The sequence below is a fragment of the Arachis ipaensis genome, chromosome B10 (genome assembly GCF_059453495.1).
Source record: "Arachis ipaensis isolate K30076 ecotype BB chromosome B10, ASM5945349v1, whole genome shotgun sequence".
Classification (NCBI taxonomy): Eukaryota; Viridiplantae; Streptophyta; class Magnoliopsida; order Fabales; family Fabaceae; genus Arachis; species Arachis ipaensis.
Window position 1 is genome coordinate 112516576 of NC_142435.1, and position 20865 is coordinate 112537440.

A 20865-nucleotide genomic window follows, 5' to 3' on the forward strand; every position below is an offset into this window, starting at 1 on the left:
GTGGCACAGGGCTTGGTGTTGTTGTCTGGGACAGAGGCATGTGTACTTGAATTGGAACTCTAAACAAGACAAAAATAAAAAGTTAAGAAACTCTCTTAAAATAGATGATTAGAAGGTTGAAAATTAGTTGTAAAACTCACATATCAAGCGGTTCAGATTCCGAATGTGTCTCCATCCGAACAACAATCATCTTCTGTTGAGCTGGGTCACTGACCGATTCTTCTTCCAGACTCAACCTGAAATCCACCCAAATAATGTCAAAATACAGCTGAAGAATTGAAAAGACACACAGGCTCTGTTTTTTGAGAACTTATTTAGTTGCAGATTTTTCTTTTTTTCCTGTCTTTTTTTCTTGAATAAAACATTAAAGGACTTTTTTTTCTAAAAAAAATATATACAGAATTAGAAGCAAATGGTAAAAAAAGAATTAAGCAACCGGTATCAGAAACAGAAATTACATGCTATCCGCGGGTTTGTTTACGCTGCTTTGATCTGTTTGTCCTTGAAACAAAGGATCACTCTCACTTCCTAAGTTCACATCCGGCATTCTAAGCATAGAATAAACATCATTCAGTAAAAATACTATTTAGTTAAACCAGGATATCAACATTCTATCAAATAAAGGATCTTACATTTCTGTTGAGTCATAGTGGCTTTTCGTTGATGGGATCGCAGCTTTCTTCATCTGGGAAGGCAAGAACAATTATCAGCAACCAAAACACCTTAAAAAGGGTAATATACACCCAAATTCAACATACCCTTGTGCAGCAGCCTTTTCATTGGTTTTCTTCTTTTTTATTCTCTTAAGAATTCTTGTATTACTTCAGTTCTAATATCAGTTCTGACAGTACATTCAAAAGAACATGTTAACAAAATATAATTTTGATTATAAAGGGTAAGATAGCTTTACAAAGTATCTTACACATCATATGATTGAATTTGTTCTTCAGAAGACGAATCCTCAACTATCTGCTTTCTTTTTTTGGATTGCGTCCTAAAAATAAAAAAATTATGAATCAGACAAACACAACAAAATTGATGATAAAATACTCTCAGAAGCAGTGCATACTTTTTGGCGGGAGTCTGAAATTTTTTCTTTGATTTTGTTTTCTAATTGGTGACGATTCTTTACTTCTGAAATTAAAAGAAACACTCTATTAATACATCAAATTTTGATAATAAACAGAAAAGAAAGCGATGATAATTTCAAAATCTTACTCATCATTGGATTCACTTTCACTTTCTGAAGTGGAATCCTCCAAAATCTGCTTCCTTTTCTGGATTCAATTCTAGAAGGCAAACAATCATTAGCAAAAAACACCCTAAAAATGACAAAATACACCCAAAAATATTATTACTTTTTGGCTGTCCTGGTGAGTTGTTTCCTTCTTAGTTCCTTTGAGTCTTCTTCAGACTCAGACTCAGAGGAATAATCAAGTTCACTCTTCGATGGATCACTCTCGGATGAACTTGCCTTCTTCTTTTTTGTTTTTTTGTTTTTTTCTTTCTTTTCTTTTTCTTTCATTTCCTTCAATTTCTTTTTTGTTTCCGCCTTCTTGACAATGCCCTGAAATAGTAGAAACGTTAGTTTACACTGTCTAAATAAATAAAATACACCCAAATTAGAGAAGATATTTCTGTTCAGTTACCATATGACCATCTATCTTCGCTCTCATTCTTGCAACCAGCAGCTCTCTATTCCAGTTGCTAACTCATGGTAGTCCAGGGATTGCTTCTCCCTTTTTGTCTGCGTGTTTTGTTAGATGGAAATACACTATCATCAAGGCATAGAGGCAGCCATCAATCAATTTTTTCTTTTTCAGACGGTACTTGGTTATGCCTTTGATGATGAAATTGAGCACATGGGCACCCCAGTTGCCCTCCATTATTTTGTCCATCTGAAAAATTGGAGCTAGGTGCACAGGAGATACTTGTTTATCGTAGTTGGCAACAAGAACACCATCTGAATATAGAGGATAAAAATCCTCTTGAACATCAGGCGATCGTGGTCATTGTCAACACCGATATTCATCATCTCATCAGTCAGATTCTTTAATGTCTTTCTCTGGGACCTTCTAAAAATCAGTTTGTTCTCCTCAGAAAGTTCCTTATAACTCACTTTATCGGGAAATAGATCTCCTATAAAAAAATAATTTAAACTCTAAATCACTTGAAATACACCCAAATATCACTCATATACACCTAAATTTTTTACTTGATTACATGATATCAGAATAAGATATTACAAAGAATATATTACAGAGAATGCAAGTATAGAGGTTTTCTGTAATCAGTTACCTGATGCATTGAGGCCAAGGGCAGCCCCTATTATTTTGGGTTTAACTTTAAACGAACCATAGCCTGTGTCAAGTTTGTTTTTGTCCAAATTAAAGGAGTTAGCCAACTCCTTTAACAGTTTGTGTGGTATATTCATTGGTGGGATGTGCATGAGGCCACCAAATCCTAATTCGCGAACGATGGCTTTCTTTGGCTCGCTCATCTTTTCAAATTTTTTACTCAATAGTCTCGTGGCACATTTCAAGTCTTTGGTTTGCTGTAAACAAAGCAAAATGAGGGTTACTTAAATAACATATATTTACATTAGGAATAATTGAATTATTCTAAGATATGTGCTTACATTGTATTTTTTTTCACCTTGGCTCTTGGTTGTCATTTTTACTGTAAAGAATAAGAAATACTGTCAATAGATAAAAATACCAGGCAAGTAATAGACATATACATCCAAATACCAGCCACATACACCCAAATTCAAGCCTCATACACCCAAATCCAGTCCTATACACATTTATTATTTTTTTCGATTACACAAAATTAAATGAGTTCAAAATAATATTCAACTCAACCAAACATGCATACAATAACACTACAAGGTCAAGCACAAGTACAACAGCACCAGTTACACTTCAATACTCTTAATATATCCACATGTCACAGGCAGGATCCTCGTGTGGGTTATGCTATTTTGAATCTTGAATTGTTTAGTGATTATGATTTGGTTATGTAAGACTTATATATTTAACTATATACTCTAGTTATCAACTTGATATATATATATATCAGTCTCATACACCTCTAGTTTTTTGGATTACATGACATTATATGAGTTCAGAATGCTCTTTAAGTTCAAAATGCCACTAGAAGCACCAGTCACATTCAAATTCCGACATATACACCAAAAAATTGGCCATATACACCCAAAAATGATTTAACTTGAAATAAAATACAGAGTTTATATGTATACAAACTCACTTCAAAAACATGCAAACATGCACAAAAACAGATGAAAAGACACGTTAAACCATTCACTAGAAGTACGTAAAATAGCGTAAACGACTTGAACAATTTCATTAGAACAGTAATATCAAATATAAACCAAGAATAATGGAACAGAGAGAGAAATACGATGATATAATGCTTCGCATTTGAAATCTGAAACTGAAATATAAAAAACCTAATAGAATAGTGAAACAGTACCTTGAATAATGTTTCTTCTTTCATTTTAGTATTTGTTAATTTAAGAAATTAACTAAATTAATTAGTGATGACAAATATTATTTTATTGGAAAAAATAAATAATTAAATGTTGATTATTTATAATTATACTTTACTGATCATTTAGAATTAAATGTTGCAGGCCAAAAACTTATTATAACAATAGCCCAAGTGGATGGAAGACAAGAAACAAGACTGATGGGCTAAAATGCAAATAAAGCCAAAAAGAAACAAAGAATAAAAACAGGCTGAACTTGAGTAGAACCAACCCAAGCCCGATTTGATACTCAGCAAGCAATTCTCTCTCATTTACTTTCACAAAATCAATGTACACTTTTCCTGCCTTGGTCAGAACTCAAAGAAAGAGAGAGAGTGCTTCTTTCCTAAGCTATTCATAGAAGAAGAAAGCAAGAGAAGGTTAAGCAAGAAAGGTTGAGGTCTAATCAACCATATCAAACCAAATCAAGCTAAGGCAAAGGTTAAAGGTAACCCATTTCCTAATGCATGCATACTGATTTCTTCTCTTCTTTCCAACTCTCTGCTCAGTCCGAAATGGGATACAAGGGAAAGTTGATTTCTGTTACAATCTGCTGTACATCTATGGTCATGAATAAGTCTTGGGGACCAAGTAGCTTTTCAATGGTTCAGATCTGATTTACCATTGAAAGATCTTTTTGTGTTTGTTGTCCTGAGGCTTTCGGTCAACAAAAGGGAATTTAGAACCAAAGTTTCTAGTTTGGGGATTAACTGGAAAAGTGAGATGGTGGGTTAGTAAAGCATAGTGCTCAAGAAGTTAACTTAGGAAGAAGAACCCAGCAACATGCAAGGAGATAAAAGAAGACTTTCTGTTCATTCAGAAGCAAGGAGAGATAACCCAGTGTTTTGAGGTTTTGTTCTGTGAAGAAGTTCTCTAAAAAAGTTCCTCTACTTGGACAGTGCTTTCTTTCAAAGAAGCATTCTGCCAAAGATAAAGAACTGAATCAGAGACATGCAAATCTGGTTTATCACATAGCAAAGAGGTTGTTGATGAAGTCAATCTCCTTCATGTTATTGCATATTATATTTTTTCTTTTCAATGTTTATCTTTCTGTAATTTCTTGAGTGAAAAGGCATATTGAGTGAGTTCAAGTAAAAGCCAATGATTGAATGAGAATGAGTGATACACTTGAGAGATAAGCCTAGAGTTATTTTCAGATTTCTTTAGGTAAGTCCATGTCTTGTATCTTGTACCTGTGATGTATCCCTTTCTTAGTTGGGTTAGCACTAAGAGTGAAGAGTTAGGTATTAGCATAGCCAATGTCAAGTTAGGTTAGAACTTGAGTGTGAAAGGATTGTGTTAATCCTGTGGAATTAGTGTATGTAATACTTTTAACTATAGTGGAAATTCCTCCATTGTTATGGAGGAGACTGGACGTAGGTTGCATAGCACAAGGCAACCGAACTAGGATACATGATGGTGTTAGCTATTCTCTTCTCTTCTCTATCTTATTTTCTGAAATTCATGAGACAAAATAAAATTGTCTCATAAATTTTCACTGCTTAGTTCAAACAGTTTCAGACAGTAAGTTTGTTTTAAAAGGGTTAACTCATTAAGTTAAAAGAAGGTCATAGATTTAACCCCCCTTCTCTAAGCCTTCTACAACCTTCAATTGGTATCAAGAGCTAAGGTCTCAAGAATCAAGCTTCACCACTTGGAGCAAAGATCCAATGGCGAACAACTTGGGCACAACCACAGTTGCCTACACCCTCACTGAAGGCCAGTCAAACAACCGACCTCATTTCTTCAACGGAAAGAACTATGCCTACTGGAAAGAAAGGATGAGGATCTTCATCCAATCCATTAACTACAACATTTGGAAGATTGTTGTAAGCGGTCCCAATCCCAAGATCCCAACAAAAACAAGTGCTGATGGAGTGGTGACTCTAAAAGAAGAAGCTTAGTGGAATGAAGACGATAAGAAGAAGATGGAGCTGAATGCTAAATCCATCAACCTTCTTCACTGTGTTATCAGCTTTGAAGAGTACCGAAAGGTGTCTAGATGCAAGACAGCCAAAGAAATCTGGGAGAAACTCCAGGTTACACACGAAGGCACTAAACAGGTCAAAGAAACGAGGATTGATATGCTACGAAAAGAGTTCGAGATGTTCAACATGAAGGATGGAGAAAGCATTGATGAAGTGTTTGAGAGATTCTTAATCATAATCAACAACCTTGATGCTATGGAAACAAACTACTCAGAACAAACCCTAGTGAGAAAACTCCTTAGAAGCCTCACAAAAGAATGGGAAACCACTGCCACTGTCCTAACCGAGAGCAATAACCTAAGTCTTATAACCTATGTGGTACACGGAATCGTGATCTCAACACTTCTTCACAACTCCGCGTAACTGACCAGCAAGTGCACTGAGTCGTCCAAGTAATACCTTACGTGAGTAAGGGTCGATCCCACGGAGATTGTCGGCTTGAAGCAAGCTATGGTCATCTTGTAAATCTCAGTCAGGTGGATTCAAATGGTTATGAGGTTTTGATAATTAAAATATAAATAAAACATAAAATAAAATAAAGTTACTTATGTAATTCATTGGTGGGAATTTCAGATAAGCGTCTGGAGATGCTTTGTTGCTTCTGAACCTCTGCTTTCCTAATGCCTTCTTCCAACCATGCATTACTTCCTTCCATGGCAAGCTATAGGATCCTCTCAGTGAAAATGGTCCTCTACGGTTTCTGCACGGCTAATCAACTGTCAAATTTCTCGTCTCAGATGAAAAATACCAGGTACAGCTACCGCATGGAAAATCATCTGTCGGTTCCCCCTAGCGTCGGAATAAAATCCACTAATCCTTTTGCACATTGTCACTGCGCCCAACATTCGTAGGTTTGAAGCTCGTCACAGTCATCCCTTCCCGGATCCTACTCGGAATACCACAGACAAGGTTTAGACTTTCCGGATCTCAGGAATGGCTGCCAATAATTCTAGCCTATACCACGAAGATACTAATCTCATGGACTCGGTCTGTGTATTAGATATCCAAGAGAATATACTCTAGCTGTCATCCAATGACTACGTTGAACATGCATCATGTAGACCGCTTGTGGTTGTCAGGCACGCGGATCTTGGCTAAGCGAGTAACGAAGATTGGGTGATTGTCACGGGTCACCCCTTCATTCTGACTTAACTGAATTAAGTACGAGAGTATATCTTGGAGAAGAAGTAGGCGTGAATTGAAAGAAAAACAATAGTACTTGCATTAATTCATGAAGAACAGCAGAGCTCCACACCTTAATCTATGGGGTGTAGAAACTCCACCGTTGAAAATACATAAGTGAAAAAGGTCTAGGCATGGCCGTGAAGCCAGCCTCCAAACGTGAATAAAGGTCTATAATAGCATAAAACTGATCAAAGATGTAAAATAAATCTCTAAAAGTAGTTTTTATACTAAACTAGTAGCCTAGGTTTACAGAAAATGAGTAACTAAGTGCAAATAGTACAGAAATCCACTTTCGGGGCCCACTTGGTGTGTGCTTGGGCTGAGCATTGAAGCTTTTTCATGCATAGGCTGTTTCTGGAGTTAAACGCCAGCTTTGGTGCCAGTTTGGGCATTTAACTCCAATTCTGGTGCCAGTTTGGGCGTTTTACGCAAAGATGTTTTATGCTGTCTTTGAACGCCAGTTTGGGCCATCAAATATCGAGCAAAGTATGAACTATTATATATTGCTGGAAAGCCCAGGATGTCTACTTTCTAAAGCAATTGAGAGCGCGCCAATTGGGCTTCTGTAGCTCCAGAAAATCCACTTCGAGTGCAGGAGAGTCAGAATCCAACAGCATCTGAATCAGATTTTTGCTCAGGTCTCTCAATTTCAGCCAGAAAATACCTGAAATTACAGAAAAACACATAAACTCATAGTAAAGTTCAGAAATATGATTTTTAAATAAAAAATAATAAAAATATAATAAAAAGTAGCTAAATCATACTAAAAACTATGTAAAAACAATGCCAAAAAGGGTATAAATTATTCGCTCATCACAACACCAAACTTAAATTGTTGCTTGTCCCCAAGCAATTGAAAACAAAATAGGATAAAAAGAAGAGAATATACAATGAATTCCAAACTTATCAATGAAGATTAGCTTCAATTAGATGAGCGGGACTTGTAGCCTTTTTGCTTCTGAATAGTTTTGGCATCTCACTTTATCCTTTGAGGTTCAGAATGATTGGCATCTATATGAACTCAGAATTCAAGTAGTATTATTGATTCTCCTAGTTCAGTATGTTGATTCTTAAATACAGCTACTTTATGAGTCTTGACCATGACCCTAAGCATTTTGTTTTCCATTATTACCACCGGATACATAAATGCCACAGACACATAACGGGGTGAACCTTTTCAGATTGTGACTTAGCTTTGCTAGAGTCCCCAGTTAGAGGTGCCCAGAGCTCTCAAGCACACTCTTTTTGCTTTGGACCACGACTTTAACCGCTCAGTCTCAAGCTTTTCACTTGACACCTTCACGCCACAAGAACATGGTTAGGGACAGCTTGGTTTAGCCGCTTAGGCCAAGATATTATTCCTTTGGCCCTCCTATCCATTAATGCTCAAAGCCTTGGATCCTTTTTACCCTTGCCTTTTGGTTTAAAGGGTTACTGGCTTTTTCTGCTTGCTTTTTCTTTTTCTTTCTTTCTTATTTTTTCGCCAGATTTTTTTTCACAAGCTTTGTCTATTCACTGTTTTTTCTTACTTCAAGAATCAATTTTATGATTTTTCAGATTATCAATAACATTTCTCTTTTTTCATTATTCTTTCAAGAGCCAACAATTTTAACATTCATAAACAACAAATTCAAAAATATGCACTGTTCAAGCATTCATTCAGAAAACAATAAATATTGCCACCACATCAAAATAATTAAGCTAATTTCAAGATAAAATTCGAAATCTATGTACTTCTTGTTCTTTTGAAATTAAAAAAATTTTCATTTAAGAAAGGTGATGGATTCATAGGACATTCATAGCTTTAAGACATAGACACTAGACACTAATGATCATGTAATAAAGACACAAACATAGACAAAACATAAAGCATAATTTTCGAAAAACAGAAAAATAAAAACAAGGAAATTAAAGAACGGGTCCACCTTAGTGATGGCGGCTAGTTCTTCCTCTTGAAGATCTTATGGAGTGCTTGAGCTCCTCTATGTCTCTTCCTTGCCTTTGTTGCTCCTCCCTCATGGCTCTTTGTTCTTCTCTAATTTCATGGAGGAGGATGGAATGCTCTTGGTGCTCCATCCTTAGTTGTTCCATGTTGAAACTCAGTTCTCCTAAGGAAGTGTTAATTTGCTCCCAATAGTTTTGTGGAGGAAGGTGCATCCCTTGAGGCATCTCAGGGATTTCTTGATGAGGAATTTCCTCATGCTCTTGTTGAGGTCTATGAGTGGGCTCTCTTGTTTGCTCTATCCTTTTCTTAGTGATGGGCTTTTGAGATGAATCTCTCCATCTCCCATGACTCGGAGGTGGAAGCAATTGCCTTTCCTTTCCTCTTTCTAGAGGTTTCTCCGGCCTTAGGTGCCATTGATGGTTATGGAAAAACAAAAAGCAAGGCTTTTTCCACACCAAACTTAAAAGGTTTGCTCACCCTCGAGCAAAAGAAGGAAGAAAAGAGTAGAAGAAGAAGAAATGGAGGAGATGGAGAGAGGTGAGTGGTTCGGCCAAGGGGGGAAGAAGTGTTTGTGATGTGTGAAAATGAAGGTAGTGAGGTAGGTGGGGTTTATGATGGATGGATATGAGTGGTGAAGAGAATATAGGGAAGAGGGTAGGATTTGATAGGTGAAGGGTATTTGGAGAAGAGTGATATGGAAAGGTGTGAAGAGGAGAGAAGAAAATGTGGGATAGGTGGGAATCCTGTGGGGTCCACAGATCCTGAGGTGTCAAGGAATTCTGCTCTCTGCACCAATCTGGTGTTCAAACGCCCCCTGTGTGCCATTCCTGGCATTAAACTCCATCTCTGCTACCTTTCCTGGTGTTAAACGCCAGTCTGCTGTCCATTTCTAGCGTTTAACGCCAGCTAGACGCCAGACAGCCCTTTCTGGCATTAAATGCCCAGAGTGCTACCCATTCTGGCGTTTAACGCCCAAAATGCTGCCAGGCTGGGCGTTAAACGCCCATTCTGCTATCCTTACTAGCGTTTAAACGCCAGTAAGCCTGTTCTCCAGGGTGTTCTATTTTTGATGCTGCTTTTCATTTTGCTTTAATTTTGCAGTTGTTTTTATGACTTCACATGATCATCAACCTAAAGAAAACATAGAATAACAATGGAATATAAATAAATATAATTAAATAACATTGGATTGCCTCCCAACAAGCACTTCTTTAATGTCAATAGCTTAACAGTGAGCTCTTAGAGAGCTTCACAGAGACTCAGAGCTTGATGTTGGCCTCCCAACACCAAACTTAAAAGTTGAGTGTGGGGGCTCTGTTTGACTCTGTACTGAGAGAAGCTTTTCATGCTTCCTCTCCATGGTTACAGAAGAAGATCATTGAGCCTTAAACACAAGGTAGTCCTCATTCAATTGAAGGACTAACTCTCCTCTATCCACATCAATCACAGCTCTTGCTGTGGCTAGGAAGGGTCTTCCAAGGATGATGAATTCATCTTCATCCTTCCCAGTGTCTAGGATTATGAATTCAGCAGGGATGTAATAGCCTTCAATCTTTACTAAGACATCCTCTACAAGTCCATAAGCCTGTTTCCTTGAATTGTCTGCCATCTCTAGTGAGATTCTTGCAGCTTGTACCTCAAAGATCCCTAGTTTCTCCATTACAAAGAGTGGCATGAGGTTTATACTTGAACCAATGTCACACAGAGCCTTCTTAAAGGTCATGGTGCCTATGATGCAAGGTATTAAGAACTTTCCAGGATCCGGTTTCTTCTGAGGTAATTTTTGTTGAACCAAGGTATTCAGTTTATTGATGAGCAATGGAGGTTCATCCTCCCAAGTCTCATTACCAAATAACTTGGCATTCAGCTTCATGATTGCTCCTAGATACTTAGCAACTTGCTCTTCAATAATATCTTCATCCTCTTCAGAGGAAGAATACTCATCAGAGCTCATGAATGGCAACAGTAAGTTCAGTGGAATCTCTATGGTCTCTGTATGAGCTTCAGATTCTTTTGGTTCCTCAATAGGGAACTCCTTAGTGGCCAGTGGATGTCCATTGAGGTCTTCCTCAGTGGGAATCACTGCCTTTCCCTCCTCTACAGGTTCGGCCATGTTGGACGTGTTTATGGCCTTGCATTCTCTTTTTGGATTCTCTTCTATATTGCTTGGGAGAGTACTAGGAGGAATTTCAGTAACTCTTTTACTCAGTTGACCCACTTGTGCCTCTAAATTTCTAATGGAGGACCTTGTTTTAGTCATGAAACTGTGAGTGGTCTTACCTAGCTCAGAGATTATGGTTGCTAAGTCAGAGAGGTTCTGCTTAGAATTCTCTGTCTGTTGCTCAGAAGATGATAGAAAAGGCTTGCTATTGCCAAACCTATTTCTTCCATCATTATTATTATTATTGAAGCCTTGATTAGGCTTCTGTTGATCCTTCCATGAGAAATTTGGATGATTTCTCCATGAAGGATTATAGGTGTTTCCATAGGATTCTTCCATGTAATTCACCTCTTCCATTGCAAGATTCTCAGGGTCATACGCTTCTTCTTCAGAAGAAGCTTTCTTAGTACTGACGGATGCAGCTTGCATTCCAGTCAGACTCTGAGAAATTATATTGACTTGCTGAGTCAATATTTTGTTCTGAGCCAATATGGCATTCAAAGTATCAATCTCAAGAACTCCTTTCTTCTGAGTTGTCCCATTATTCACAAGATTTCTTTCAGAAGTGTACATAAACTGGTTATTTGTAACCATTTCAATGAGTTCCTGGGCTTCTGCAGGCATCTTCTTTAGATAAAGAGATCCACCAGCAGAGTGGTCCAATGACATCTTGGACAATTCAGACAGACCATCATAGAATATACATAGGATGCTCTATTCTGAAAGCATGTCAGAAGGACACCTTCTGATCAATTGCTTGTATCTTTCCCAAGCTTCATAGAGGGATTCACCTTCCTTCTGTCTGAAGGTTTGGACTTCCACTCTGAGCTTGCTCAACTTTTGAGGTGGAAAGAATTTGGCCAAGAAAGCATTGACCAACTTTTCCCAAGAGTTCAGGCTTTCTTTAGGTTGTGAGTCTAACCATGTCCTAGCTCTGTCTCTTACAGCAAAAGGGAAAAGCATAAGTCTGTAGACCTCAGAATTAACCCCATTGGTCTTAACAGTGTCACAGATTTGCAAGAATTCAGCTAAAAACTGATGAGGATCTTCCAATGGAAGTCCATGAAACTTGCAATTCTGCTGCATTAGAGAAACTAATTGAGGCTTAAGCTCAAAGTTGTTTGCTCCAATTGCAGAAATTGAGATGCTTCTTCCATAGAAGTCAGAAGTGGGTGCAGTAAAGTCGCCAAGCATCTTCCTTGCATCTCCACCATTGTTGTTATTTTCGGCTGCCATGTCTTCTTTTTCGAAAATTTTTGTTAGGTCCTCTCCAGAGTTTTGTGCTTTAGCTTCTCTTAGTTTTCTCTTCAAAGTCCTTTCAGGTTCAGGATCAGCTTCAACAAGAATGTTCTTATCCTTGTTCCTGCTCATATGAAAAAGAAGAGAACAGAAAAGAATAGGAATCCTCTATGTCACGGTATAGAGATTCCTTTATGTGAGTAGAAGAATAGAAGAATAGAATGAAGAAGGAAGAAAAAGAATTCGAACACAAAAAGAGGGGGAGGGTTCGAATTATAAGAAGAAGAGAAGTGTTAGTAAATAAATAAATAAATAAATAGAAAGAGATGAGAGATAGAAGAGATTCGAATTTTAAAAAGAAAAATATTTTTGTTTTTATTTTAATTATAAGTTAGAATTCGAATTTAAGAAGGAAAATAAAATAAAATTAGAATTTAAAATAATTAGTTAAAAAAGAGAATTTTGAAAAAGGGGTTAGTTATTTTCGAAAATTAGAGAGAGAAAAGTAGTTAGGTGATTTTGAAAAAGATAAGAAATAGTAAAACAATCAAAAAGTCAAGTAGTTAATTGAAAAAGATTTGAAAATCAATTTGAAAAGATATGATTGAAAATCATTTTGAAAAAGATTTGAAAAGGAAATTAAAAAGATTTGATTTTTGAAATTAAAGTTGATTACTTGACTAACAAGAAACTAAAAGATATGATTCTAGAATTTAAAGATTGAACCTTTCTTAATAGGCAAGTAACAACTTGAAATTTTTGAATCAAAATATTAATTGTTAGCAATAAATTTGAAAATTATGAAATAAAAAGTGAGAAAAAAATTTTCAAAATCAATTTTAAAAATTTCGAAAAACAGGAAAGAAGAATGAAAAGGATTTGATTTTTGACAAAGATTTGAAAAGATAAAATTTTTAAATTGAAATTTTGACTTGACTAATAAGAAAAAACCAAATTTTGAAAAGTTTTGACTAAATCAATATAAAATTTTGAAAATTATGAGCAAAATAAGGGAAAGATATTTTTTATATTTTGAATTCTAATGATGAGAGAGAAAAACACAAAAATGACACAAAACATAAAAGTTTATGATTAAAACAAAAAAAATGCATGCAACAATACTTTGAATGTCAAGATGAATACGAAGAACATTTTGAAGATCATGATGAACATTAAGAACATATTTTTGAAAATTTTTAAGAAAAAAAAGACATGCAAGACACCAAACTTAAAAATTTTTAAACTATAGACACTAATAATTCAAGAATGCATATGAAAAATAAGAAAAGACACAAAACAAGAAAAATCAAAGATCAAACAAGGAAAATCATCAAGAACAACTTGAAGATCATGAAAGAACACATGCATGAATTTTCGAAAATTTAAGAAAAATTAAAAAGATGCAGTTAACACCAAACTTAAAATTTGACATGGTTTTTATGGTTTTATTAATTTTTTTGTATTTTTTGAAAATTATGTTTGGAAAAAGAAAATAAAGAAATTCAAAATTTTTAATAAGAATTCCAGAAATCATGCAATGTTAGTCTAAAGCTTCGATCCAAAAGAATTAGACATGGCCAAGGGCCAGCCAAGCTTGAGGTGAAAGCTTCAGTCCAAAAGATTTAGACATGGCCAAATAGCCAGCCAAGCTTTAACAAAGCATTACATACAACAGCCAAATTGATAGGAACCAAAAGGCTCTTGCAAAGATAAGTGGAAACCTCGGTCCAAAAGATTAGACATGGCTTAACAGCCAACCAGGCTTCAACATGTCTCATGAAACTCTAGAATTCATTCTTAAAAATTCTGAAGAACACAAAATATTTTTTTTAGATTTTTCGAAAATAAAAATAAAAAGCGTAAACATAAAATAAAATTACCCAATCTAAGCAACAAGATGAACCGTCAATTGTCCAAACTCGAACAATCCCCGGCAACGGCACCAAAAACTTGGTACACGGAATTGTGATCTCAACACTTCTTCACAACTACGCGTAACTGACCAGCAAGTGCACTGGGTCGTCCAAGTAATACCTTACGTGAGTAAGGGTCGATCCCACGGAGATTGTCGGATTGAAGCAAGCTATGGTCATCTTGTAAATCTCAGTCAGGCGAATTCAAATGGTTATGAGGTTTTGATAATTAAAATATAAATAAAACATAAAATAAAATAAAGTTACTAATGTAATTCATTGGTGGAAATTTCAGATAAGCGTCTGGAGATGCTTTGTTGCTTCTGAACCTCTGCTTTCCTATTGCCTTCTTCCAACCATGTGTTACTTCCTTTCATAGCAAGCTGTAGGATCCTCTCAGTGAAAATGGTCCTCTACGGTTGCTGCACGGCTAATCAACTGTCGGATTTCTCATCTCGGATGAAAAATACCAGGTACAGCTATCGCATGGCTAATCATCTGTCGGTTCCCGCTAGCGTCGGAATAGAATCTATTGATCCTTTTTCAAACTATCACTGCGCCCAACATTCACAGGTTTGAAGCTCGTCACAGTCATCCCTTTCCGGATCCTACTCGGAATACCACAAACAAGGTTTAGACTTTCCGGATCCCAAGAATGGCTGCCAATAATTCTAGCCTATACCACAAAGATACTAATCTCACGGACTCGGTCCGTGTATTAGATATCCAAGAGAATATACTCCGGCTGTCATCCAATGACTACGTTGAACATCATGTAGACCGCTTGTGGTTATCAGGCACGCAGATCTTGGCTAAGCGAGTAACGAAGATTGGGTGATTGTCACAGGTCACCCCTTCATTCTGACTTAACTGAATTAAGTACGAGAGTATATCTTGGAGAAAAAGTAGGCGTGAATTGAAAGAAAAATAATAGTACTTGCATTAATTCATGAAGAACAGCAGAGCTCCACACCTTAATCTATGGGGTGTAGAAACTCCACCGTTGAAAATACATAAGTGAAAAAGGTCTAGACATGGCCATGAGGCCAGCCTCCAAACGTGAATAAAGGTCTATGATAGCATAAAATTAATCAAATATGTAAAATAAATCTCTAAAAGTAGTTTTTATACTAAACTAGTAGCATAGGTTTACAGAAAATGAGTAACTAAGTGCAGATAGTGCAGAAATCTACTTTCGGGACCCACTTGGTGTGTGATTGGGCTGAGCATTGAAGCTTTTTTGTGCATAGGCTGTTCATGGAGTTAAACGCCAGCTTTGGTGCCAGTTTGGGCATTTAACTCCAATTCTGGTGCTAGTTTGGGCGTTTTACGCCAAGATGTTTTAGGCTGTCTTTGAATGCCAGTTTGGACCATCAAATCTCAGGCAAAGTATGGACAATTATATATTGATCGAAAGCCCAGGATGTCTACTTTCCAACTCAATTCAGAGCGCATCAATTGGGCTTTTGTAGCTCCAGAAAATTCACTTCGAGTGCAGGAGGGTCAGAATCCAACAGCATCTGCAGTCTTTTTTCAGCCTCTGAATCAGATTTTTGCTCAGGTCCCTCAATTTCAGCCAGAAAATACCTGAAATCACAAAAAAATACACAAACTCATATTAAAGTCCTGAAATATGATTTTTAAATAAAAAATAATAAAAATATAATAAAAAGTAGCTAAATCATACTAAAAACTATGTAAAAATAATGCCAAAAAGGGTATAAATTATCCGCTCATTACTATGATGAGCTAAGAGGAAAACTCCTTGCCTATGAAACCACACACACAAACCCAGACTCAAACAAAAAGAGAATAGCCCTCAAGTCAAAAATAAAATCAAAAGAGAGTGAGTCTAGTGATGGTATTTCAGATGATGAGCTTTTATTTTTTGCTAGGAGATTTAGAAGGATGATGAAGAACAAGGGCAAGTACAGGGGTTCAAGCTCAAAGGAACAAAAGATGGACCTGAGCAAAGTGACATGTCATCATTGCAAGGAAGCTAGACACTTCAAGCTAAACTGTCCAAAGCTCAAGAAGGAGGACAAAGGAAAGAAAGACAACAAGAGAGTGCTCATGGCAGCTTGGGAGGATCTTGAGAATGACTCCAATGAGGAAGAAGATTCTGAAGGTGAAGATAAAGACTGCTTCATGACTGGAAATAATAATTTTGATGAGATTTGCCTAGCATCCAAGAACAAAAAGGATATGTGGTACTTGGATAGTGGATGCTCTAGGCAGGCACATGATTGGAAGGTCAACTTACTTCATCAAACTAAACAAGTATGATGGAGGTTTTGTGACCTTTGGAGCTGATGGTAAAGGTAAAAATAATTGCTGTTGGAAAAGTAGGTAATGAACAATCTACTTTCATTGATGATGTATTTTTGTTATGTGGATTGAAGCACAATCTTTTGAGTATAAGTCAGCTGTGTGACTTAGGATATTTGGTGATTTTCAAAATATTTGAATGATGTGTTGTAAATGAAAAGACTAATAAAGTACTTTTTGTTGCCAAGCATTGTAATAATGTGTATGGACTTACCCTTGATGAACTAAAAGATCAAAATGTAGCCTGTTTTTATTCTAAAGAATCTGAAAAGTGGCTATGGCACAAGAGATTGGGCCATGCAAGTATGTTTCAAATAAACAAAATTGTAAAGAAAGAGTTAGTAAGAGGTCTTCCTTTGATAAAGTTTGACAAAGACATCACTTGTGATGCTTGCTAAATGGGAAAACAAATAAAAAGTTCTTTTAAACCGAAGGAAGACATCTCTACTAAATGGCCACTTGAGTTGCTACACATTGATTTATTTGGTCCAACAAGAACTCAAAGCCTAGGTGGTAAACACTATGGTTTAGTGATTGTGGATGACTACACTAGGTTTGGTTGGGTTTTATTTCTTGTACATAAAAATGAAGCCTTTTCGGCCTTTGAACTTTTTTGCAAGAAAATTCAAAATGAAAAGGATTTAAAGATTTCTTCTATAAGAAGTGACCATGAAACTGAATTTGAAAACAATTTATTTGAATCCTTTTGTGAGGAATTTGGAATATCTCACAACTTCTCTTGTCTAAGAACACCACAACAAAATGGTGTTGTGGAAAGAAGAAATAGAAGCATACAAGAAATGACAAAAGCTATGCTTTTTGAGAGCAATGTTCCAAAGTTCCTTTGGGCTGAAGCGGTTAACACGGCTTGCCACATTTTGAATAGAACTATCATAAGGAAATTTTTGAAGAAAACCCCTTATGAACTTTGGAAAGGTTACCCACCAAACTTAGACTACTTGCACATCTTTGGATGTAAATGTTTTGTTCTTAATAACAAAGATAATTTAGGTAAATTTGATCCAAAGGCATATGAGTGCTTGTTTGTAGGATACTCCACAACTAGTAAAGCATATAGGGTTTATCATCAAGATGCTAGGATTATTGAGGAGTCCATACATGTTACATTTTGTGATACTAACTTGGTGCATAGTATTTTGGAAGACTGTGATGCAGGGAATCAAGCTCAAAAAGAAAATGAGACTGCACAAAATCATGAAAATGAAAATTCTAGACAAGCTGAACCAGAAACTGCAGTGACTGAAAATTTAAGAGACAATTTCATTTTGTATCATGAATCTGAAGGAGATCCTGAAACCAGCAGTACCCAGAATCCCTTGGTAACTGAATTTGCCTCCAAGTCCACCAGACCTCGTGAATGGAGATTGAAGAATTACCTTGAGGAATTTATTATTGGGGACGTATCTCATGGGGTTAGAACTCGGTCTTCAACTAGAAAGGAAAGTAAAGGGACAAACATAGCCCTTCTCTCTCAAATGGAGCCTCAAAATGTTAAGGAAGCCCTTGGCGACCATTCTTGGGTAAAGGCAATGGAAGATGAGCTCCAAGAGTTTGAGAAGAACCAACTTTGGACATTGGTTCCTAGGCCAAATGAAAAGAAAGTGACTGGAACCAAGTAGATTTTTTGGAACAAGCTAGGAGAGGATGGTAGCATTGCAAGAAACAAGGCAAGACTAGTGGCACAAGGATATGACCAAGAAGAAGGAATAGACTTTGATGAATCCTTTGCCCCTGTTGCTCGAATTGAAGCCATAAGACTACTCGTAGCCTATGCTACGTTTTGTGGTTTTAGATTATATCAAATGGATGTGAAATGTGCATTTTTGAATAGTGTAATAGATAGAGAAGTGTATGTGGAGTAGCCACCTGGTTTTGAAAATAAAGAGCTTTCCAACCATGTTTTCAAATTATCAAAAGCTCTCTATGGTTTAAGACAAGCTCCTAGAGCTTGGTATGAGAGACTTAGCTCTTTTTTCTTGAAAAATGGTTTTCAAAGGAGCACCACAGATACTACTTTATTTATCAAGAATTCTAATGATTCTTTCATTCTAGTCCAAATATATGTTGATGACATTATTTTTGGATCAGCCAATGAATCCCTCTATACTGAATTTGGAAAACTCATAACAAGTGAATTTGACATGAGTATGATGATTGATGGGTGAACTTAATTTTTTTCTTGGGCTACAAATTAAACAAACTAAAAAAGGTATTTTCATTATCAAGAAAAGTATACCAAGGAATTAGTTAAGAAATTTGGTATGAAAAATGCCAAACCAATGGGAACTCTCATGCACCCTAATTCAAAATTAGACAAGGGAGAAACTGAGAAAGATGTGGATGAGACTAGGTATAGAGGAATGATTGGTTCTCTTATGTACTTAACTTCCTCTAGACCCGATATTGTGCAAAGTGTTGGAATGTGTTCTAGATTCCAATCAAATCCGAAAGAGTCTCATCTTTCTGCAGTTAAGAGGATCATTAGATATGTCCATGGCACATCCAATTTTGGTCTTTGATATCCTAAGATTGATAATTTTTCTGCAGTTGGTTATTGTGATGCAGATTTTGCCGGTGATAGGGTTGATAGGAGAAGTACATCAGGCTTATGTTGCTTCCTTGGAAAGTCCCTGAATGTTTGGTCAAGTAAGAAGCAGCTAATAGTGGCTTTGTCCACTGCAGAGGCTGAGTATATAACTGCTTCTTCTTGTTGTTCTCAGGTTATGTGGTTAAAAACACAACTTGCTGATTACAAATTAAATGCTGAAAATATTCCCTTGTTGTGTGACAACATGAGTGCCCTTAATATTTCTAAAAACCCAGTTTTGCACTCTAGGACTAAACATATTGAAGTGAAATTTCACTCAATAAGAGAACATGTCCAAAAAGGGTATATTAGCATTCAATTTGTTAAATCAAAGGAGCAATTAGCTGATATTTTTACTAAACCACTAGTTGAGGACAGATTTTGCATGCTTAGGACTAGTCTAGGAATTTTAAGCCACGATTCTTTGTTTAAAAGTTGCTGATGTGTTTGTTAGAATTTTGTCTCATAAACAGGTATGAGACAATTCTGGGCAAGTGAAGAATAGTTCCCTTCAATCAGCGTGTTCTGGACGTGTTGCAAGGGTTGATTTATCTGGGCCAACCCCAAAATTTAGATCATGAGTAGTCCTATGTATTTCCTTAATTCAAATTACCTCTGGGCCCAATATGAATGTTATATTTTTTATATTTGTTTTTTTATTGGCTTGTGTGTTTCAGATTTTTTGTCCAGGATTTTTATTTTGGTTTTATTATATTTTGACTTCAAGTCCAATAAAGTTTTTTTTCAAATTTTGAATTGATTTCCTTTTAATTTTAAAAATAAAATCAAATATTTCCCTTTTATAATGTCAAGTCTTTTCAAGTCAAATCAGAAGGTGATGCAGTTGCATAGTTTGTGAAAGTTTCTTTTGGGTACGATTACCAACACTCATTTTCTTTCCTCCATAACTCCTTCTCAAACCTTTCGGTTTCTTCCCACTATCTTTACTACTTCTCTTCCCTAAAAAATCTAAAACCAACCAAATGAGGAAGAAAGTTATTGCAAAAAGGCCACAGCGTGAAAGGATTCATAAGCTTCCTGCAAATCCAAGACCCTCAACACGCTCTTAGGACCCAACATTCACTCCCACACCTTCTCCTCCTACCTCTCCTCTACGAACCGATCCCATGGTTCGCACCAAGAACCTTTCAAGGTTCCCTTCTTCAGCCAAGTCGACGCCAAACCCTCAACCTCCAAAGGAACCACCATCCAAACCTGGGTCATCAAAGCCTAGCACGTTGAAAGGGAAGCGACCGGCAGCGCCTGAACCTGCCTCTGAGCCCACACGACCTAAGTCAAAGTCGGTTCCCTTGCGTTCTCAAAGAGGTAAACCTCATCCTCCTCTCAAATCTGTTAGAGAACCCGACATTGATCCTTTTGCTCATAAATCCCACTTCATGACATCTCACTCTAACTACAATCCTTATAGATTTAGGTCTGGCATGAATAATGACTTTTATGATGGAGTTATTAAGTACCGTACCCTGTGTCCCTCTTTTCTTGCTGATTTACCAACTTTGAAAAAGAAAGGCTTTCCTTTTGTTGAAAACTTGGAATTTCTGGACTGGAATAATCTATTTGACATCAAAAAGTCTGTTTATCCTCTTTTGGTCAAAGAGTTTTATGCTAACATGACATATCATGAAGGCACTGTTCACTCATATGTAAAGGGCCGAGACATAGTTTTAAATAATGAAACAATCAGTGATTCATTAAAGTATACTGATGTTGGGCCTTGTGCTTATACTTCTGTTAAGTGGAATGAAGGAGTTGGTGTTTCTTACAATGATGCTTTGGCTAATATTTGTGAACATGTCTCCTTGATTGATGGCATTACACCCACTCACAAAGTCCTAGGATATGAACGTGCTCAGTTGCACCGAATTGTCAACCACATCATTCTTCCTCAAAGTGGTTCATATCAAAGGGTTTCCTACACTGACACTCT

The 20865-nt window shown here is 36.6% G+C and overlaps 1 non-coding gene across 1 annotated transcript; it reads left to right on the forward strand.

The window, feature by feature from the left end:
• Nucleotides 1–11556: 11556 nt before the first annotated feature.
• Nucleotides 11557–11660, forward strand: LOC148581330 (small nucleolar RNA R71). The gene has a single exon (XR_015895543.1). It is a non-coding gene; the product is annotated as a small nucleolar RNA R71 (small nucleolar RNA).
• The last annotated feature ends 9205 nt before the right edge of the window (nucleotides 11661–20865 follow it).